The sequence below is a fragment of the Acomys minous genome (genome assembly GCF_964271855.1).
Source record: "Acomys minous genome assembly, chromosome: 1".
Lineage (NCBI taxonomy): Eukaryota > Metazoa > Chordata > Mammalia > Rodentia > Muridae > Acomys > Acomys minous.
The window spans coordinates 103,924,715-103,940,808 of NC_140483.1; the positions used below are offsets into that span (position 1 = coordinate 103,924,715).

Genomic DNA, 16,094 nt, shown 5'->3' on the forward strand with positions numbered 1-16,094 from the left:
CGAAACAAATCAAAGTTGTCGCCATTTTCCAAACGCAAACACGAGTATTTATTTAGCCCAGTTACAGCATGATCACACTGAGTGTTCTTTCCTCCCTGAATCTTAACTGAAACCTGGGGTTCATTAAAACGGAAGTTGCTGGGCTCTGCTTTCGAGGTGTCTCCAGAGTTTTGGCTGTGGGTCGGGCAGGGCCCTGGAATTTGCAAGTCTAGCCAGTTCCCCACTGATGCTAAGGCTGGTAGTCCGAAGACCACATTTTGAGGACTACTGCTGTACAGTGTATGCATTGACTATGGGAGTGTATTTCCACGAGGCTCTAGAAATAAAATACATCTATGTGACCTAGGAGAGGTCATGTCCTTCTTTTCTTTTTTTTTTTTGGTTTTTTTTTTTTTTTTTTTTTTGGTTTTTTTCAAGACAGGGTTTCTCTGTGTAACCTTGGCTGTCCTGAACTCACTTTTGTAGACCAGGCTGGCCTCGAACTCACAGCGATCCGCCTGCCTCTGCCTCCCGAGTGCTGGGATTAAAGGCGTGCGCCACCACGCCCGGCTCTTATTTTCATTCATGTACTTTACACTATATATATCATAATTGAATTAAAAAAAAATACTATTAAGATCCTATTAGTCCGGAGGCTGGAGAGATGGCTCAGTGGTTAAGAGCACTGACTGCTCTTCCAGAGGTCCTGAGTTCAACTCCCAGCAACCACACGGTGGCTCACAACCATCTATAATGTGATCTAATGTGCACTGTGTACATAATAAATAAATATTTTTTAAAAATCCTATTGGTCCGGAGTGGTAGTACACACATGTACTTCCAGTACTGGGGAGGCAAAAAGCACGAAGACCTAGACATCTTCCAGACCAGCTTGGGCCATTCTACTTAGCAAGTTCCAGGCCTGTCTCCATCTTTCTTTCTCTCCTTGAATTTGGGACTCTCGGTGTTGTTGTTTAAGGCACCTTGTTGATGATGTGCTGTAATATTTAACCTAAGGCACCTACTAAATCTTAGGTTTCCACACTGAAACTTTTGCCATTGCAGAATTGCCAAGTTCCTTACCAGTACCCCTTTCTTCCCAGCAGGCCTTCATGGGTTAGTGTTAAGAATATCAACCAATTCAAAACTAAAAACTAAGCATGACTCAATTTCCTGTGGTAGACATTTACTGGAGGATTTGAGGGTGTGAAACTGTATATTCTTAAAGGATGTGTCTGAAAACATATTTTAGATGAGGATTAAATCATAATCTTTAATAAAATTTCAGTTGAAGAACTGCTTCTAGCTACATATTAACTCCACGCTTCCTTCTGTCAGGGAAGAGCAAATGAGCCACAGCTAATACATACGCCCTGGCTGAAAGGGTGGGTCGGGTGGGAGCAAAAGTGAATTCAAAAGTCTTTCTTCACAGAGAATTATTAATGGGTTTCTAACCCCAGGTTGTGGATGAGAAAGCAGAGGAAAGCTTTGGTAATGAAGAACACGGATTTCTGCTTCCCCGGGAATAAGGGATGGTTTATTCTCAGCCAAAAAGGAGTGACAGTGGCCTGACCACAGAGTCGGGTTGCCCCTAATGTCATGTTCTATGGTGGAAGTGGTCATATGAGCTTTTAAGGTCACAGAACAAAGGACAGCCATGAATCAACTCATTTATCAATTGTTGGAGAAGACAGCAGGTGTCAGGACACAGTTCAGCATTGGAGTCCTGTGAGGAAAATTCTGAGAGCCTTTGAGAGCACTCCCAAGAAAAATCGTGTGACCTCAGTGTCTTTAAAACACATAATTGTTCTTGGAATCTTTTTCTGTACTCCTCCCAGGTGTAGTGAATCGGTTTCAATTTACTTCAGATTACTAATTATTGTTTGGGGTAAGCATTCAATTAATTGTTTAAACTATGCTTTATACACCCCTCTTTAAAAACATGTTTGTTTGTTTGTTGTTGTTTTTTTTTTAACCATATGTGGCTTGCTTTTGTGAGTGTGTACAGCCTGAACTCATGAGAATTTACTCATGTGACCTTTCTTAACTCTCAGGGTACAAAATGTTTGAGTCTCTGAGTAAAGTTGGCTATTGCATGAGTCTTTAGTCTGTCTCGCTTATTGCCTCCATTCTCCCAGGTCGCACTGCTTCTAGCAAAGAGGAATAATTCAGAGTGTTTAGGTGCTTTGTAAATGATGCTCTTAGTTTTGGGGTTAGTGGAAACTAGTGGCCTGCCAAGAATACACTTCAACGGTTGTAGTTAATAGTCAAAGGAATATTAAGTCAGATAAAGGAAATGGGTGATAAGTGGTTTTAAGGTGGATTACCATTAGTTCAGAATGTTCGCTTCTGATCTATAGACATCCTAATTCTCCACAAGTAGGAAATTCCAGTCGGTTAATCCATCAGAAGCATGTTCAGCACAGGCATGGCTGTTTGGGGGTGATGTCAGTTCATACTTCTCAAAAGACAAAAACAAAATATTAAAAAACATATTCTAGAAGCATCAGTGGTAGATTTTTTTTTTCCTTCAGGGAAATTTCAGAAAACACAGCTATGGTGACTGTAAAACAGCTAAGTAAAGCCTTTTGGGGACGGATGGGAGGAAGGTGCTGGGGACTGAACCAGAGAACTAGTGCATTCCAGGCTTATCATAGAATATATTAGGGCCTCAGTGGTTGGGAGCTCTTGCTGCTTTCCCAGAGGACAGGCAGCTCACAACTACTTGTTATTCCAGCTTCAGAGGATCTGAAACCCCCACCTGGCCTTCACACTTGCACACACACACACACACACACACACACACACACACACACACACACACACACACGGCCTTCACAGGCAGGCACAGACACACATAGAGACATACACACACAAAGGGCCTTCACAGGCAGGCACAGACACACACACACACACACACACCCACACACACACTCACACTCACACTCACTCACTCTTTAAAAGGCTTTACAAGAAAAGCACTATTCACCCATGACTACATGAAAGATGGCAAAGCTAGTTGTCAGGAATGGAGAATGGGTTTGGTGAGGAGAGAAAATGTCCGGTTTATAATTTTAAAAGTCACTCTAGCAAGGCTTGGTGTCATATCTTATCATCCCAACATATAGGAAACAGGCAGACAGAACAGAGTTCCATGCCATAAGGCGGCATACAAGTTTGAGACCAGTCTGAACTATGTGAGGCTATAAATAAATAAACAAATATTAATAAGCTAACAGGTTAAAGGCCACCTGTTAGTGTTGGACCCTGGGGGTCCAATTTGGGAAGGGGGTCGCCTCGAGAGACCACTCAAGTCACACCAGCTGAGAGGTATAGGTATAGGTAAAATTTATTACTGACACATCAAAGGTCCCAATTGTTGATGTGTCAGGGTTCCTCAGCACTTGGGAGGAGAAGGATCCTGAGCAGCTGTTACAGGCTAGTTTTAAAGGCAAAAACCACAAAGCAGTTGGGGTTGCTTATCACTGGAATCCATATGGACGTTAGGACATCTGGCCTGAGGGAATCTCTTGTGAGGACATCTGATATCTGCAAATTTGCACGTAACTATTCTGGGAGTTAGGGTGGAACTCTTGAGGTTAGCAGTTCCGAGAACTGGGAGATAGTCTCAGGCCACTGGGCAAGCAAAGTTGGACAAGCAAACAAGCACCTTATATTTTATAAGTTTACACTTTCTTATTAGCTGGATGTGATGATATACCTCTGTAAACACCACTATTTGGAAGACTCGGGCAAGAGATTTTGTAAATTTCAGGCCAACTTAGGGCCTGGAAAATGTATGTCAGTGATCAAGTGCTTGTTTAGTGTACCCAAGACCTTCGCTTCAAGTCCCAGCACCACCATGCAAACATACAGCCAACTGTCGCGAGCACTGAGCACTCCGCACTCAGGATCCCGAAGAGACTCAGTCTATGACACGTTAGTGATAGTGGAGCAAAGGCGTTTATTGAAACTCACTGGGTGTTCCAGTAAGAAAGCGATGCAAAAACAACACCACGCCAAAGCTATGGTGGCCACTACTAGTGCGAACCACCAATACCATTCCATTTGTTACAATCTTCTAATACCGGCATAATCTATATACTTAACACTATCTTAATCCTAATAGGAGTGGCATCTAACATTTCATAACATAAGGGTATACGACCTGATCGAAGAGTCGTGTCCAGCTCGTCAGGTTCGGAGCCACGACGTTGTTTGCTCCACCGCTCGGTGCTAGTCCGAAGTTAGATGTTTTCTGGCTTCCGGTTTCAGATCGTCAGAGGTTAGGTCCGCGTCTGCGTCGGTGGATCTCGTTCACGAACTAGCCGTGTTTAGGCAGTCATGGTGAAGGCGAGATAACTGACTGCTTCTTCTCAGGGTTTTTATATGTAACTTAACCTTATCATTTCTAATTCACACGTTTCTGTTAATCTAGCTTTCTACGTCACTCTTATCACGCTCGTTCAGCATATGGCTGACGTCATTATCTTATCTACTCTTGGCACCTGCTGGTGGCCCTTACATGTTTATGACACCAATTCTTTGGGTGACATTAGGAAATTTTATTTTCTGGCCAAGCTCAGTTTATACAGTAATGCTCACAATTTCTACAGTTGGTTTTCTCCAAGTTACCCCGTAGGCTGTTACAAAGGAGAGGTTCCTTCTGTTCTATGAGGCTCCTAAGAGTACAGCTGGAAACCTAAGACTAACAGTGATGGAGGGCAGGGGGCAGATTTGACTTCATAGTCTGTGGGCTTTCTGACTATTTGGGCTTTTCACACTGCTTGGCTCTGGCTTCTCACTACGGAAGAGCAAACTGTGCATGCCACCACAGCTACTCTGTAAGAGACTGCCACACAGCCTAGATAGCAAGATCTATACTGGCAAATTTCCCCTTGTGGGTTTTTTGTTGTTGTTTTTTTGTTTTGTTTTGTTTTTTTGTTTTTGTTTTTGTTTTTTTGGTTTTTCGAGACAGGGTTTCTCTGTGTAACCTTGGCTGTCCTGGACTTGCTTTGTAGACCAGGCTGGCCTTGAACTCACAGCGATCCGCCAGCCTCTGCCTCCCAAGTGCTAGGATTAAAGGCGTGTGCCACCACACCCGGCTTTTTTTTTATTTTTTATTTTTTATTAAGCCTTGAATTGTTTTCTGAGAAACACTTTGAAATCTAGCTCTTAAATTCTTCTATCTACCATATTGAATATCTGTGCGTTTACTGTAAGCTAAAGTCCTGTGAAGAAGCTACAGCTATGTTTTGTTTACTGGTTCGGCAGACACGGTCCTTCTGGACCTAGATTTGTCTGAGCTCTGCTGCTCAGAGTCCATTCCTGGAAGTCCACTGAGAGTCAGAGTCCAGAGTCAATGCAAAAGCAAAGGAATTTTATTAAACCGACATGTGTGGGAAGGAGTGTAAGCTTTTTCACAGGTGAAAGCAGTCTTGTTGGGCTTTGCCCTTGGACACACCACAGATTCTCAGGGAGTATCGACCCTCAATGGGAGAAGGAGACCGGCCCTTGCACATGAGAGACAGGCTGGCAGAGAGGACAGAGAGCAGCAGGGTCAGACCAGGCTTGAGCGCATGTGGATCGAGTAGAGGATCAGTGAACAGGTCGGGCCAGCATGCAGGCCAGAGACACCTAGTGACCTGTCCGTCCCAGGTCCCCTTCCTGAATTCCAGGCCCAGGATGGCTCCACCCAGTCTATCTCAAGCGTACACTAATGGAAATACAGTATCCTTCTGCTTCAGCCTCAAGAAAGCTCGGGCTTCAGGGGAGTATGACCACGCCCATCCCCCCATCTTCAGAATCAGGAAATGACTGCCAAGAACTGCAGGAGTGTTTATAGTGAAAACAAAGCAGATTTAGGAAATGGAAATATTCTTTCAGATATTCTTGTTGGGCTTGATCTGGAGCTACTGTCTATTCTAATGCTAATTATTGGCCCCCAAGATCTGGTACACCCCAGATGAGTACATTTTCACCTATACCAAGTGATGCTGTCTAACTTCTCTCCCCAGTTATCCCTGATAAGCTAATGAAGTTGCTGACAGCCTGGCTAGGTGGAGGAGAGGTAGGCAGAGCAAAGGTTCATGGGCTTGTGGGGGTCCCAGAAAGACTGTGAGAAGGAGAGAGGAAGGAGGAAGAAAGGCCATGTCACCATGGGTTAGCTTAACCGAGAGCAGCTTGCTCTGAAGAATGGCCTGATGAAGCAGAAGCAGCTCAAGTGGAGAACGTGCAAGTATTTTTTTTTAAGATTTATTTATTATTATGTATACAGTGTTCTGCCTGCAGCTATACGTGCAGGCCAGAAGAGGGCATCAGATCACATAGTCGATGGCTGTGAACCACCATGTGGTTGCTGGGCATTGAACTCAGGACCTCTTGAGGAGCAGTCAAGTGCTCTTAATCTTGAGCCATCTCTCCAGCCCAAGTATTTATGGGGGCTTTGGATGGAAAATAAACAAGATAGCTTAGAAGATTAATATCTGCTCAGCTCCAGAATTATAAGGCTTATAATAGATCTAACAGGTCTCTGTATCTTTTATTTATAAAATAGCAGGTTAGGGAATAACTATCACCATATGAATACTCAGAATTAATTAATATTAATAGAATAATTAATTTCATTTACACATTCTAATATTTTAGAGCTTTTAATATATCATAAGAGTGTAAAATCTAGTGTTTTTACGTTGGAGTATAAAATCCATTATAGTTTTCTCTTCCCTCTCTCCCTTCCTTTCTTCTTTATTTCCTTCCTTTCTGAGGTAGTCTTTGACTATCTAGCCCTGGCTGCCATGGCACTTGTACGTAGACCAGACTGACTTCCACCTCAAACTCACAGAGGTCTATCTACCTCTTCCTCCTAAGTGCTAAGATTAAAAATGTATGCCACCATGACGGGCCCTGGCTCTGTTTTTGATAGGACACAATCATCGTGTTGTGAAAGCGAGCTCTGCAAGAAAACACAGTTGTTCATGTGTTGCAGGACATTTGATACCATTGTGAATCCTCAACAAAGACTGTGAGCTGTAAAAAGCTGTTTCTAATTGTGGTATGGCTGATTCTTTGATCTTAGAGCTTTCTGTTTACTCTGAACAAGTATTTGTAGTATGGCTCGGCCCTAGTACACACCTTTAATCTGAGAGCTTTCTGTAAACAGGATTAAAATAAAGTTAACCCTAGATCAAGAGGTGGAGCAAGCAACCAGATTGATAGGAAGTGAACATGGCAAAAAAATAGAGAATGGATAGAGAGACACACAGGAAGTAGAAAGGAGGGACATTGAGTTGATGAACATTTAAGATAGCATAGAGGAGAATGAGCTTTTCCTTCTGGGATATAAGCTGAGTAGAAAGGCTTTCTTTCTTACTGGGATATGACCTGAGTAGAAGTGGCTTTTTTCTTCTAGAATGTGGGCTGAGTAGGAAAGTCAACTGGGTACTTTCTCTGCCTCACTGAGCTAGCAGGCTTTTAGCCCATAATCTAGTTCATGAGTCTTCATTGGTAAAATCAAATAACTGGGACTTCATTTTTAAAACAAGATTCATGCATCATTTAACAATGATATGCTAAGTGCAAAATTAGGATACATCATGTGATGGTATCATAGAGCCTAGGTGCTACCCATGCACTAGATACACATGTGTAGATGGTATAGATCAATCACTAGCCGTGCCTTTTAAAGCACTCAGGAGACAAATAGGAAGTGAATGAGACAGCTGCTCTTGAAACATGACATAAATTAATTCTGTTGTGATACACACACACATAGATGTATATATATATACACACACATATATGTACACACACACATTAGAAGTGGCACACTAAAATAATGATAAAAGTTTGTATCAAGTGGGCATAGTGGTACACACCTATAATCTCAGCACTGGATGTGGTAGAAGTAGCAGATTTGTTGACTTGAATGCCAGCTTGGCACTCAAGTCAGGAGATATGGATAGAGCCACTTAAAAATCATTTTTAATTTATATATTCACTTTACATCCCGGACATAGTCCCCTCCCTCCTCTCCACCCAGTCCCTCCCTCTCACCCTCTTCCCTCTATCCCACCTCCCCTTGTTCTCAGAAAAGAGGATCTCCACCACTAATCCACACTAGCACATCAAATCGCATCAGGAATGAGCAAGGCAACGCCATTAGGGCCAAGTGATCAAAAGCAGGCAACAGAGTCCATGTTATAGACAGCACTTGCTCAACTTACTTGGGGACCCTTACAAAGATCAAACTGCCCATTGGTTACATATGTGTAGAGAGCCTAGGTACAGCCCATGCATACTTTATGGTTGATGCTTCCTTCTCTGTAAGCCCCCATGGATTTGGTTAGTTGACTTTGCTGGTCTTCTTACAGTGTTCTTCCCCCCTCCAGGTCCTTCTATGCTCCCTCCCGACTCTTCCACAGGACTCCCCAAGCTCCGCCTAATGCTTGGCTTTGAGTCTCAGTATCTGATTTGATCAACTCCTCAGTAGGGCCTCTCAGAGGACTGTTATATTAGGCTCCTGTCTGTAAACATAGCAGTGTATTGTTAATGCTGTCAGGGATTGGTTCTCTCTCATGGGGTGGGTCTTAGGTTGGGTCAGGCATTGGTTGGACAGTCTCTCAGTTTCTATACTCTGTCTTTATCTCTGAACATCTTGTAGGCAGGGTAAATTTTGGGTTGAAGGTTGAACAAGAAAGAATCATCATGAGGGAGGTAACCCAGGCCCAGAAAGATACACATGGTATGCACTCGCTTATAAGCGGATATTAGTCATACAGTACAGGATAACCATACTACAAATCATGGCCCCAAAGAAGCCAAGTAACAAGAAGGGCCCAATGCCTGGCTCTTCTACACGGGTTTGGGGGGATCTTCCTTAGGTCCCCATGCTTGTGCTGGAGGCATTTTACCAAGTGAGCTATCTCCCTGGGTCCAAATCATTCCTACTAGTGAAAGCTTTCACAGAATTTGAAAGCTTCACCATTAAGAATTAAATGGGTCCGAGGTGGTGCATGCCTTTAATCCCAGCACTCAGGAGGCAGAGGCAGGTGGATCGCTGTGAGCTCGAGGCCAGCTTGGTCTACAAAGTGAGTCCAGGACAGCCAAGGCTACACAGAGAAACCCTGTCTCAAAAAACAAAAAACAAAAACCAACCAAACAAAAAGAATTAAATGGGTCAGACATGGCTGTGCATGCCTATAATCCCAGCACAGCGGAGGCTGAGGCTGGAAGATAGAGAACTCAAGACTAACCCAGGCTATATAGCATGATTCCACCTCAAGAACAAACAAACAAAATGACCAATGAGGGGCCTTGGATGTAGCTCAATGGTAGAGTGCTAGCTAGTACACTGAGACCTCAGGACCACAACAGATAAAGTCAAATACTGTAAGATGTTGCCGTGCTCACACACAGAAAACAGGTCCTTCAATGTAATTTGTTTGTTTGTTTTTTAATTAATTTATTTACGTTACATTTTGACTGCACTTTCCTTTCCCTCCTCTCCTCCCAATCTTTCCCTCCCACCTCCTCTCTCCCTCATCCACTCCATCTTCCTTTATTTTTAGAAAAAAGGAGGCCTCCCACAGATGTTAACTGGCCTTAGCATATCAAGTCTCAGTAAGACTAGACACATCTTCTACTAAGGCTAGACAAGGCAGCCCAGTTGGAGGAAAGGGTCCCATAGGCAGGCAGCAGAGTCAGAGACAGCCTCTGTTAGTAGTCCCACATGAAGACCAAGCTGCACAACTGTAACATATGTGTGGAGGACCTAGGTCACTCCCATGCAGGCTCCCTGGTTCTCGGTTCAGTCTCTGTGAGCCCCTATGGGCCCAAGTTCATTAGCTCCATACGTTTAGCCTAGTGTTTGGCTGTGGGTCTCTGCATCTGTTTTTATTAGCTACTGGGTAAAGCCTCTTTGATGACAGTTATGCTAGGCTCCTGTCTGCAAGTATAGCAGAATATCATTAACAGTGTCAAGGTGGGCTTTCTCTCATGGCATGGGTCTCAAGCTGGACCAGTCATTGGTTGATCATTCCCTCACTTTCTCCTCCATCTTTACTCCTGAACATCTTGTAGGCAGGATCACTTGTAGGTCAAAGATTTTGTGGCTGGGTTGGTGTCCCAGTCCCTCTAGAGATGGCTGCTTTAGGCTCTGTATCCCCCATTGCTAGGAGTCTTAGCTAGGATCACTCTCATAGGTTCCTGAGAGTTTTCATTGCTCTAGGATTCTTGCTCATCCCAGAGATGCCTGCCCCCCCCCCCCATTCCAGTTTTTGCCACTTTCTTACAGGATGTTAGACCAAGTCCCTTGAGCCAGATACTAGTGATGATAATAATGGTCATATCCAGCCATTCTCTTAGCCCACTTGGACTACTGTAACAAAATACCACATATTGGATCAAGTATAAACAATAGAAATCTGTTCCCCTCAGTTATGAAGGTTAGAAAAGCCCCAATTATATGTCTGGTAAGGGCTCTCTTCCTGTATCCTCACATGGTGGATGGAGTAACCAGTTCCTTGTGACCTGATTTTATAAGGACACTAACTCCATCCATGAAGATAAACCTCTTATGACTTAAGCATTTCTCAGAAGGCCCTATCTGTTTCTTAAATTTTATTTTGTTTTTGAGTCTGAATCTCAATGTATTGCCCAGGGTTGGATTGAAATCCAGATTCTACACCTTGGCTTTCTGAGTAATTGGATTATATATATATGCCCCCATGTACCACAAAGGCCTCATGTTGCAATACTCCATTGAACATTAGGGTACCACATATGAACTGGAGTTGGGAAGGAACCAACATTGAGTCTATATAGCACATTTCCAATAGTTGTTGTGTAAATAGTAGGTGACAGATACTTTCCTAAGTTTGTTACATGTGTTAGCTTATTTAACTTCCAAAGCTAGGTAGATATGTTTGTTAACCCATGAATTCACTGGGGACAAATCTGTCATGTAACAAGGACTATTAATTCTCCTGAGGCTAGTGAGTTATCTAGCTAGCAAGCCAAGGGCCCAGGACCCTAACTCACTCTCTCTCTCTCTCTCTCTCTCTCTCTCTCTCTCTCTCTCTCTCTCTCTCGATCTCTCCATCTATCTATCTATCTATCTATCTATCTATCTCTCTCTCTCTCCATCCCTATAATGTACTGGGGGATACAAGGAGTATTTAAAAGCCAAAATTGGCTTGCTCCATTCTTCCAAAGGTAATCTCCACATTCTATTTTTCTCCAAAGAATTACAGCCCAAATCCATGTGCAGCAACCTTTGCAAATAAGTCATGAGAGAATGAAGCAGGGCTGCCTGAGCCTCCCTTTTAATAACTAACGGTGTCACAGCTTATTAAATTATTCTTCCTTACACAAGATTCTTTTAACTGGAATAATATTTTGTCACAACAGCATGTTAATGAAACTTCTCTTTAACTTAGGTCACAGTCATCAGAGTTAGTAGCAATGTTATTTTTCTTATGCTAAGGGATCCAGAGGTTTTCTGGGAAGGGGATGTTCAATTCTGCCCAGTTAGTTTTTAGAAGAGGGATACTACGAGCCCCTTTGGAATGTGGCTAGGAGCCCCTGGAACCACAGTAGGAGGAGCTTGACGAAGCTGGGCATCAGCAGGTGATGACTTACAGAGTTTCCCACGTGCTTCCCGGGACTCTTGGTAGGGTATCAACAAACCAGCATCAGAGTAAGGAGAGAAATGACTGCCTTTGCCTGTCAGCTCTGTCCTTCATTAACTGTCTGACCCAAGGAGAACTAGGTAACCGCACGGTGCCTTGATTTCCTGCTTTGGAAATTGGAGGTCAGCATAGATGTTCCTTTACAGGAGTGTTGTGAAGGTTGAAGCTTAGGACAAAGACAGCACTTGGGCCAGTCTCTGGCATAGTATAAGTACTTTAATATGGATACTGCTGATTTCCCCCTTTCTTCTGGCTTTCGGATAGCTTTGCACAGAATCTTTTGTGAACATTGTCTTATCCTTGTAATGATGGGCCATGCTTACCTCACCCATAGAAACCTGGGTATTTTGGTGGGAGAACCCAAGGTTCTGGGCTCCATCTCCAATATCACAAGCCCTAAAACAAAACTTTGGGTTTTTATCTTTACTTTGTCAAGAAGGCCATGCTTTCAATAATGAACCAGTTTGTAACTAGCATTCTACAGTTCATGCCGCTTCTAACTGTAAATGCCAGGGAGCAGAGACAAGAATTGAATCTTTAAGCTATGGTTTATTCAGGGAGCTGTCAGCTAGGAGGCAGAGGATTCACAGTCTAGAGGTCTGCCTCACATCTCCTCGCAGCTCACAAACTTTAGAGGGAATAGGAGCAGAGGCAAGTCCATCAGACTGTAGTCTGTCTTTCTGGTCGGGTGCCCAGCCATGTCTCTGGGATTCATGGTGTTGATGCGTCTCTTCTTGGCCTTCTCTCTTTCCCTTCATTGTTATCCCTCTTTGTGCATTTGGGCTTGTATATTTGTCTCAAGGCTACTGAGCCTACCTTCTTCCCTAGGCACCATCTGGGCTAGAGGTTTACTCACAATAAACAGAGCAATGGTGGTGTGCATATGTGAGATATTTACAATATATTATGTGCAATATGAAGTACAAATGTTCTCTTATCCTATGTCTATCTATTTCCTTTTAAATTCATCCAGCAGAAGAGTATGCATTTCAAACACACACACACACACACACACACACACACACACACAGAGTTCATATATATTACATATATTTTATATTCACAAAAACTTGTCATGAAAACCCAGTATTCTTAAGAAGTGGAAGCTGAAAACATCAGCAGGGGAAAACTTCAAGCAATATCTTTTTGAGAGGTGATGAAAACACTGTTTTCAGGCACTGGAACATGGAAGTTTTACATGTATATAAATATTATGACATACTTAGAAATGAATGGCTTTTGCTAATAATCATTGACTCTTCCTATGGCTCCCCCAAGTAGCTAAAGCTGGCTGGAAGCCTGGAAGCCCTGCCTTTAGTTTGCATCTGACTTCTTTGTTTTAAAATCTCAAGTCCCTCTGACTTAACTCCATAAGTATGCTAATCCTTGAAGGGGCATCTGTCTAAATATGGACAATATGTAATTTATCTCATCCCCTCCTCAAGGCTGAACACCCAAACATAAGCCTAACTGAGGCATCTTCCTGTCAGTGTTTCTACTTTGTTGTTAACACGGGGTCTTATGTAACCTAGGCTACTCTTAAGCTTTCTGTGTAGTTAAGGACACAATTTTTCCTCTACTTTCCAAGGATTCCAGGGGTGTGCCACAGTGGCTGGCTTCTGTTGAGCTGGGATTAAGCCTGTGGGTTGATGGCTGCTAAACAAACATCCTACCAACTGAGCTGCATCTATAGCCCCACTGCCAACTTTTCTCATGTACTCTTCCAGACCTACAGATGTTATCTGGAAGCCTCCAGTCTGTGGTGAATCTGTATCATCTTGGACTCCAGAAACAGCGGAGCCTCGTAAACAGGTTCCCATGTCAGAAGGGCTATGTGACAGAAACAGGGCTGTCTGTGTTGTGGGATTCTGACAAGAGGTGGGGCAATGACACTGACACTTTCCATCGTGTTTGCAGACTGGCTTCAACTTCTTCACAAAAGAAAAAAAAAAACTCAACTTCTATGAAATGGGCTTTTCATTTGATTTTTGGCCTTCTTGTTTATGGTCATTTACAATTTTGTTGGTTATATTTGAACCCAAAGGTGGGATTCTGAAGATGGCCCAGATGCAGAGAGACAAAGGTCACTGCAAGGAGATTGCGAGGTCTCATGGACGCTTTTTGGCAGAGACTCCCACCAGGGTAATCTCGGACAACTTACTAAGTAAGAAGGGATTACAGGAGATATGTGCTTACGATCGTGTATCTTTAAGGGCAATGCTGAGCCTGTATGGCTGTATGCACAAACAGATTTGTCATAATGGTCAACCACATTAACCTTTTTTTTTTTTTTTTTTTTTTTTTTTTACAGCAAAGACCACTTAACTGTGCACACCCTTTCTCCTGCCCCACATTTTCCCATGTTGAAGCCTGAAGCCCTGTCAGCACTTAAAAGATGGGTGGAAATACTTCCAGGGTTCCAGCATAGCGATGCTGACTAAAATCCTTCCCCTGCCTTTTCATCATTACTTCTACATCTTTCCTCCGGGGTGGATGGCCAAGCCTAATATGTTGGAAGACCCAGAGTGGGGCTCTGGTTAAATCTCTGCCCAACTGTTGCCTTCCTAAAGCAAAATACCCATCTAAGCCTTTAGGTCAAGCCATTAATCCCAACTGTTTGGAGACCAAGGTAGGATGATTGCTGGGGGTTCCAGGCCAGCCTGGACTACAGAGTAAGATACTGTCTCAGCTGATTCCCCCACCCTCCAATACATACATAATACATACAGGCATACATACGTACACGAACAGACCCCTAAAATGTTAAGGTATAATAAGGTAGCTGGTGTGTGTTTATTATACTGTTTTCCCCACTTCATAAATTCAAAATATTAAATATTTCACGTTGTTTTAAAGCTAAAAATATTCAGAGTGCTACGGGATTTTTAGCAATTTTTTTTTTTGGGAGGAAGCTGGATTTAATGGCACGAAGGGAAGAGAGCCCAGCAACCAGCCAGGAGCAATTTTTTTTTTTTAGCCATTTCAAATAACATTTTTCTCAAATTCTCAATTTCTTGACTGACCATTCTAAATCAGCAGCCTTTTCTGTTTTAGTGATTCATTTATTTGTCCAGTAGAGGTCGCCATACAGTGAAATATTTGGTTAAACTACTATGTGGTATAATTTCCTTCATGTAAAGACTTTTTTTCAGTTTTTTTCCCTCGTCTGTGAAATTCCTTCTTGCAAGCTCTTCTATAAGCCCAAGATAGCAAGTATTAAACCCAAGGTAAATGTGAGGCCTTAAGGTAAAAAAACCCAGTTTGCAGTTGACTGTGGAAATGGAAGAAACTTTGTGAAATGTGGCCTGTTATGTTTGCTCTTGGGTTTTAGAATTTATTCTGATTTCAGAATCTACATTTCCTGTACCTTCTCTCCACAGGATCCCAGTGTGGTGCTTATTGGGGTGAACATCATGAGAGTTAGGGGGCTGAGGAACATAGCTACAGTTAATCAGGGTGGAAGTGGTCGCTGTGAGCATGGCCCCTACTCCAGTGGTTGGGCTGCAGCGTTAGAGCACTGTTGGAAAGCTCGCTTTGCATTAAGACTGCCTTTTTTCTCCCCTAAAATTCTCTTTCCTATCATAGACTGTTGACCTCTCTCCCTGCATAGTTCACATTCCAGTAACAGAAAGAATCCATTTAAAACAGCACAAATCACAAGGAAAGGACTTATATCCTATAACAAGGATGTGGGTGGCGGTCAGCGTGGCGAGTCAGTCAGAGGCTGAACACACCTTCAAAGACCCAGATTCCTTTAATATGTTTTTGTTCTTTGACAATTTCATACATATGTACAACTCTCCTTTCTCACTCCCTAAGCCCTAACACAGCCCTCTCCTGCACCGCTTCTTCCTTTATACTTTTTATTGCTGCCTGTAAGAGCAGGAGCATCCTGTCAGTGGCTACAACCTGGAAAAAAATGACTCTCCTTAGGCCACCAGTTCTCAGTAGGCAGGAGCTCCTCAACTGGTGTGGAACATCATGCACCCCTTCCCCATTGGTGCTAGAATGCTAACTGGCTTGGTCCTGAGCAGGTTACCATAGTAACCACGAGTTAACTAAGGCAAGAGCAGTGCCATGTCCAGAAGATAGGGTTTCATTGCACTCCGTCCCATGCTCTGGCTCTCACATTTTTTGGCTATAGAGGTCCCATTTAGGGCTGAGCACACAATAACTCATTCCCAGTTCTTTGCCAGTTTATGAATCTCTGTATGACTTCTGTGCTCTGCTCAAAGAAGCTTCTCTGACCTAAGTTGAAAGTAGTACTGCTCTATGGACATAAACAAAATATTTGGAAGGTAGTTTAACAACAAATCTATTCAGAAAAAAAAAGTAGCATGTTCCCCCTAGGGCATATGACTTCCTCAGCCATACTTTTGACCAGGATTCTAAGGTCTCACTTGGTAGCTGTCTTAGTCAGGGTTA

The 16,094-nt window shown here is 43.0% G+C and overlaps 1 long non-coding RNA gene across 1 annotated transcript in view; it reads left to right on the forward strand.

Annotated features, from left to right (window-relative positions):
- Positions 1–16,094, forward strand: part of LOC311587462 — a 39,935-nt gene that overhangs the window by 599 nt on the left and 23,242 nt on the right. The window lies entirely within an intron of this gene.